The sequence below is a fragment of the Schistocerca serialis genome, chromosome 2 (assembly GCF_023864345.2).
Source record: "Schistocerca serialis cubense isolate TAMUIC-IGC-003099 chromosome 2, iqSchSeri2.2, whole genome shotgun sequence".
In the NCBI taxonomy this organism is placed as follows: domain Eukaryota; kingdom Metazoa; phylum Arthropoda; class Insecta; order Orthoptera; family Acrididae; genus Schistocerca; species Schistocerca serialis.
In genome coordinates this window covers 1,029,438,836-1,029,446,047 of record NC_064639.1, presented here as the reverse complement: position 1 = coordinate 1,029,446,047, position 7,212 = coordinate 1,029,438,836, and positions in this window count along the sequence as shown.

The window sequence follows — 7,212 nt, the reverse complement described above, 5'->3', positions numbered from 1 at the left end:
GTAAAGCTGTGAGTACCGGGCGTGAGTCGTGTTTCGCTAGCTCCGATGGTAGAGCACTTGCCCGCGAAAGGCAAAGGTCCCGAGTTCGAGTGTCGGTCGGGCACACAGTTTTAATCTGCCAGGAAGTTTCATAGCAGCGCACACCCCGCTGCAGAGTGAAAATCTCATTCTGGAAACATCCCCCAGGCTGTGGCTAAGCCCTGTCTTCGCAATATCCTTTCTTTCAGGACTGCTAGTTCTGCATGGTTCGCAGGAGAGCTTCTGTAAAGTTTGGAAGGTAGGAGACGAGGTACTGGCAGAAGTAAAGCTGTGAGTCTCTGGCGTGAGTCGTGCTTCGGTAGCTCAGATGGTAGAACGCTTGCCCACGAAAGGCAAAGGCCCCGAGTTCGAGTCTCGGTCGAGCACACAGTTTTAATTTGCCAGGAAGTTTCATACCATCGCACACTCCGCTGTAGAGTGAAAATCTCATTCTGGAAACATCCCCCAGGCTGTGGCTAAGCCATTTCTCCGCAATATCCTTTCTTTCAGGAGTGCTAGTTCTGCATGGTTCGCAGGAGAGCTTCTGTAAAGTTTGGAAGTTAGGAGATGAGGTAGTGGGAGAAGTAAAGCTGTGAGTACCGGGCGTGAGTCGTGCATCGGTAGCTCAGATGGTGGGGCACTTGCCCGCGAAAGGCGAATATCCCGAGTTCGAAACTCGGTCGGGCACACAGTTTTAATCTGTCAGGAAGTTTCATGCCAGCGCACACTCCGCTGCAGAGTGAAAATCTCGTTCTGGAAACATCCCCCAGGCTGTGGCTAAGCCATGTCTCCGCAATATCCTTTCTTTCAGGAGTGCTAGTTCTGCATGGTTCGCAGGAGAGCTTCTGTAAAGCTTGGAAGGTAGAAGACGAGGTACTAGCAGAAGTAAAGCTGTGAGTACCGGGCGTGAGACGTTCTTCGGTAGCTCAGATGGTGCAGCACTTGCCCGCGAAAGGCAAAGGTCCCGAGTTCGAGTCTCGGACGGGCACACAGTTTTAATCTGCCATGAAGTTTCATACCAGCACACACTCCGCAGCAGAGTAAAAATCTCATTCTCGAAACATCCCCCAGGCTGTGGCTAAGCCATGTCTCCGCAATACCCTTTCTTTCAGGAGTGCTAGTTCTGCATGGTTCGCAGGAGAGCTTCTGTAAAGTTTGCAAGGTACTAGACGAGGTACTGGCAGAAGTAAAGCTGTGAGTACCGGGCGTGAGTCGTGCTTCGGTACCTCAGATGGTAGAGCACTTGCCCGTGAAAGGCAAAGGTCCCGATTTCGAGTCTCGGTCGGGCACACAGTTTTAATCTGCCACGAAGTTTCATACCAGCGCACACTCCGCTGCAGAATGAAAATCTCATTCTGGAAACATCCCCCAGGCTGTGGCTAAGCCATGTCTCCGCAATATCCTTTCTTTCAGGAGTGCTAGTTCTGCATGGTTCGCAGGAGAGCTTCTGTAAAGTTTGGAAGGTAGGAGACGAGGTAGTGGCAGAAGTAAAGCTGTGAGTACCGGGCGTGAGTCGTGCATCGATAGCTCAGATGGTGGGGCACTTGCCCGCGAGAGGCAAACATCCCGAGCTCGAAACTCGGTCGGGCACACAGTTTTAATCTGTCAGGAAGTTTCATACCAGCGCACCCTCCGCTGCAGAGTGAAAATCTCATTCTGGAAACATCCCCCAGGCTGTGGCTAAGCCATGTCTCCGCAATACCCTTTCTTTCAGGAGTGCTAGTTCTGCATGGTTCGCAGGAGAGCTTCTGTAAAGTTTGCAAGGTACTAGACGAGGTACTGGCAGAAGTAAAGCTGTGAGTACCGGGCGTGAGTCGTGCTTCGGTAGCTCAGATGGTAGAGCACTTGCACGTGAAAGGCAAAGGTCCCGATTTCGAGTCTCGGTCGGGCACACAGTTTTAATCTGCCACGAAGTTTCATACCAGCACACACTCCGCTGCAGAATGAAAATCTCATTCTGGAAACATCCCCCAGGCTGTGGCTAAGCCCTGTCTCCGCAATATCCTTTCTTTCAGGAGTGCTAGTTCTGCATGGTTCGCAGGAGAGCTTCTGTAAAGTTTGGAAGGTAGGAGACGAGGTAGTGGCAGAAGTAAAGCTGTGAGAACCGGGCGTGAGTCGTGCATCGGTATCTCAGATGGTGGGGCACTTGCCCGCGAGAGGCAAACATCCCGAGCTCGAAACTCGGTCGGGCACACAGTTTTAATCTGTCAGGAAGTTTCATACCAGCGCACCCTCCGCTGCAGAGTGAAAATCTCATTCTGGAAACATCCCCCAGGCTGTGGCTAAGCCATGTCTCCGCAATATCCTTTCTTTCAGGAGTGCTAGTTCTGCAAGGTTCGCAGGAGAGCTTCTGTAAAGTTTGGAAGGTAGGAGACGAGGTACTGGCAGAAGTAAAGCTGTGAGTACCGGGCGTGAGTCGTGTTTCGGTAGCTCCGATGGTAGAGCACTTGCCCGCGAAAGGCAAAGGTCCCGAGTTCGAGTGTCGGTCGGGCACACAGTTTTAATCTGCCAGGAAGTTTCATACCAGCGCACACTCCGCTGCAGAGTGAAAATCTCATTCTGGAAACATCCCCAGGCTGTGGCTAAGCCATGTCTCCGCAATATCCTTTTTTACAGGAGTGCTAGTTCTGCATGGTTCGCAGGAGAGCTTCTGTAAAGTTTGGAAGGTAGGAGACGAGGTACTGGCAGAAGTAAAGCTGTGAGTACCGGGCGTGAGTCGTGTTTCGGTAGCTCCGATGGTAGAGCACTTGCCCGCGAATTCAAAGGTCCCGAGTTCGAGTGTCGGTCGGGCACACAGTTTTAATCTGCCAGGAAGTTTCATACCAGCGCACACTCCGTTGCAGAGTGAAAATCTCATTCTGGAAACATCCCCAGGCTGTGGCTAAGCCATGTCTCCGCAATATCCTTTTTTACAGGAGTGCTAGTTCTGCATGGTTCGCAGGAGAGCTTCTGTAAAGTTTGGAAGGTAGGAGACGAGGTACTGGCAGAAGTAAAGCTGTGAGTACCGGGCGTGAGTCGTGTTTCGCTAGCTCCGATGGTAGAGCACTTGCCCGCGAAAGGCAAAGGTCCCGAGTTCGAGTGTCGGTCGGGCACACAGTTTTAATCTGCCAGGAAGTTTCATAGCAGCGCACACCCCGCTGCAGAGTGAAAATCTCATTCTGGAAACATCCCCCAGGCTGTGGCTAAGCCCTGTCTTCGCAATATCCTTTCTTTCAGGACTGCTAGTTCTGCATGGTTCGCAGGAGAGCTTCTGTAAAGTTTGGAAGGTAGGAGACGAGGTACTGGCAGAAGTAAAGCTGTGAGTCTCGGGCGTGAGTCGTGCTTCGGTAGCTCAGATTGTAGAACGCTTGCCCACGAAAGGCAAAGGCCCCGAGTTCGAGTCTCGGTCGAGCACACAGTTTTAATTTGCCAGGAAGTTTCATACCATCGCACACTCCGCTGTAGAGTGAAAATCTCATTCTGGAAACATCCCCCAGGCTGTGGCTAAGCCATTTCTCCGCAATATCCTTTCTTTCAGGAGTGCTAGTTCTGCATGGTTCGCAGGAGAGCTTCTGTAAAGTTTGGAAGTTAGGAGATGAGGTAGTGGGAGAAGTAAAGCTGTGAGTACCGGGCGTGAGTCGTGCATCGGTAGCTCAGATGGTGGGGCACTTGCCCGCGAAAGGCGAATATCCCGAGTTCGAAACTCGGTCGGGCACACAGTTTTAATCTGTCAGGAAGTTTCATGCCAGCGCACACTCCGCTGCAGAGTGAAAATCTCGTTCTGGAAACATCCCCCAGGCTGTGGCTAAGCCATGTCTCCGCAATATCCTTTCTTTCAGGAGTGCTAGTTCTGCATGGTTCGCAGGAGAGCTTCTGTAAAGCTTGGAAGGTAGAAGACGAGGTACTGGCAGAAGTAAAGCTGTGAGTACCGGGCGTGAGACGTTCTTCGGTAGCTCAGATGGTGCAGCACTTGCCCGCGAGAGGCAAAGGTCCCGAGTTCGAGTCTCGGACGGGCACACAGTTTTAATCTGCCATGAAGTTTCATACCAGCACACACTCCGCTGCAGAGTGAAAATCTCATTCTGGAAACATCCCCCAGGCTGTGGCTAAGCCATGTCTCCGCAATACCCTTTCTTTCAGGAGTGCTAGTTCTGCATGGTTCGCAGGAGAGCTTCTGTAAAGTTTGCAAGGTACTAGACGAGGTACTGGCAGAAGTAAAGCTGTGAGTACCGGGCGTGAGTCGTGCTTCGGTAGCTCAGATGGTAGAGCACTTGCCCGTGAAAGGCAAAGGTCCCGATTTCGAGTCTCGGTCGGGCACACAGTTTTAATCTGTCACGAAGTTTCATACCAGCGCACACTCCGCTGCAGAATGAAAATCTCATTCTGGAAACATCCCCCAGGCTGTGGCTAAGCCATGTCTCCGCAATATCCTTTCTTTCAGGAGTGCTAGTTCTGCATGGTTCACAGGAGAGCTTCTGTAAAGTTTGGAAGGTAGGAGACGAGGTAGTGGTAGAAGTAAAGCTGTGAGTACCGGGCGTGAGTCGTGCTTCGGTAGCTCAGATGGTTGGGCACTTGCCCGCGAAAGGCGAACATCCCGAGTTCGAAACTCGGTCGGGCACACAGTTTTAATCTGTCAGGAAGTTTCATACCAGCGCACACTCCGCTGCAGAGTGAAAATCTCGTTCTGGAAACATCCCCCAGGCTGTGTCTAAGCCATGTCTCCGCAATATCCTTTCTTTCAGGAGTGCTAGTTCTGCATGGTTCGCAAGAGAGCTTCTGTAAAGTTTGGAATGTAGGAGACGAATTACTGGCAGAAGTAAAGCTGTGAGTACCGGGCGTGAGTCGTGCTTCGGTAGCTCAGATGGTAGAGCACTTGCCCGCGAAAGGCAAAGGTCCCGAGTTCGAGTGTCGGTCGGGCACACAGTTTTAATCTGCCAGGAAGTTTCATACGAGCGCACACTCCGCTGCAGAGTGAAAATCTCATTCTGGAAACATCCCCCAGGCTGTGGCTAAGCCATGTCTCCGCAATATCCATTCTTTCAGGACTGCTAGTTCTGCATGGTTCGCAGGAGAGCTTCTGTAAAGCTTGGAAGGTAGGAGACGAGGTACTGGCAGAAGTAAAGCTGTGAGAACCGGGCGTGAGTCGTGCTTCGGTAGCTCAGGTGGTACAGCACTTCCCCGCAAAAGGCAAAGGTCCCGAGTTCGAGTCTCGGTTAGGCACACAGTATTAATCTGCCAGGAAGTTTCATACCAGCGCACACTCCGCTGCAGAGTGAAAATCTCATTCTGGAAACATCCCCCAGGCTGTTGCTAAGCCATGTCTCCGCAATATCCTTTCTTTCAGGAGTGCTAGTTCTGCATGGTTCGTAGGAGAGCTTCTGTAAAGTTTGGAAGGTAGGAGACGAGGTAGTGGCAGAATTAAAGCTGTGAGTACCGGGCGTGAGTCGTACTTCGGTAGTTCAGATGGTAGAGCACTTGCCCGCGAAAGGCAAAGGTCCCGAATTCGAGTCTCGGTCGGGCACATAGTTTTAATCTGCCAGGAAGTTTCATACCAGCGCACACTCCGCTGCAGAGTGAAAATCTCATTCTGGAAACATTCCCCAGGCTGTTGCTAAGCCATGTCTCCACAATATCCTTTCTTTCAGGAGTGCTCGTTCTGCATGGTTTGCAGGAGAGCTTCTGTAAAGTTTGGATGGTAGGAGACGAGGTACTGGCAGAAGTAAAGCTGTGAGTACCGGGCGTGAGTCGTACTTCGTTAGCTCAGATGGTTGAGCACTTGCCCGCGAAAGGCAAAGGTCCCGAGTTTGAGTCTCGGTCAAGCACACAGTTTTAATCTGCGAGGAAGTTTCATACCAGCGCACACTCCGCTGCAGAGTGAAAATCTCGTTCTGGAAATAACCCCCAGGCTGTGGCTAAGCCATGTCTCCGCAATATCCTTTCTTTCAGGAGTGCTAGTTCTGCATGGTTTGCAGGAGAGCTTCTGTAAAGTTTGGAAGGTAGGAGACGAGGTACTGGCAGAAGTAAAGCTGTGAGTACTGACCGTGAGTCGTGCTTCGGTAGCTCAGATGGTAGAGCACTTGCCAGCGAAAGGCAAAGGTCCAGACGTTCGAGTCTCGTTTGGGCACACAGTTTTAATCTGCCAGGAAGTTTCATACCAGCGCACACTCCGTTGCAGAGTGAAAATCTCATTCTGGAAACATCCCCCAGGCTGTGGCTAAGCCATGTCTCCACAATATCGTTTCTTTCAGGACTGCTAGTTCTGCATGATTCGCAGGAGAGCTTCTGTAAAGTTTGGAAGGTAGGAGACTAGGTACTGGCAGAAGTAAAGCTGTGAGTACCGGCCGTGAGTCGTGCTTCGGTAGCTCAGATGGTAGAGCACTTGCCCGCGAAAGGCAAAGGTCCCGAGTTCGAGTGTCGGTCGGGCAAACAATTTTAATCTGCCAGGAAGTTTCATACCAGCGCACACTCCGCTGCAGAGTGAAAATCTCATTCTATTACTAAGTCCTTTTAAGAACATTTAGTAACATAGGACGGCACTTCCGCGCACAGAGGCGGAGCAGTAGGGAAGCATGGAGTCGACGAGTTCAGCGCATGTGTGGTGGCAGAGAGTGGGCAAACAAAGTCCATGTTGTGGAACAGTCTTGCTACGGACAATAGTCAGGTTCACTTGACTTTGGTACATCGTATTATCTATGAGGGGAATAAAACTGATTTCGAGCAATCATCTACATGGCAGGAATTTTACTTCACATTTGGCGTTGTCAAATGCTCCACAGCAAATGTCTGTTTGACGTCAGAAGAAGAGAATAGCAGATGCAGCTTTGTGAAGACGCCCAGCAAAATTTTTCTCAAAATAACGTTTGTCGAAGGGCAAGATCTTCGAAAATTGTTTGCAGTAATTGCAATTTAGTTTGATTTGGACTGTATTTCAAGCAAAAATGTTATACACAACAAAATTAACTTCGAACTCAAAACCGAAGTCATTATGTTTGCTTGACAACTGCTTCTTGTCCATATAATTTTTTTAACGTTTATAATGCATGTGTGTAGATGTGTTTGACTGTAGCTCAATGTAAATCACTGTGCATAAAAAAATTACTTATAACAAGGACTAGTGCATAAGACTGTCATAAAATTATCAGTCTGTTATATTTTTCAGCATCAAAAGGTATTATGGGTGTAAACTAACTCGTTAGACATTACAGTGAGAGACTG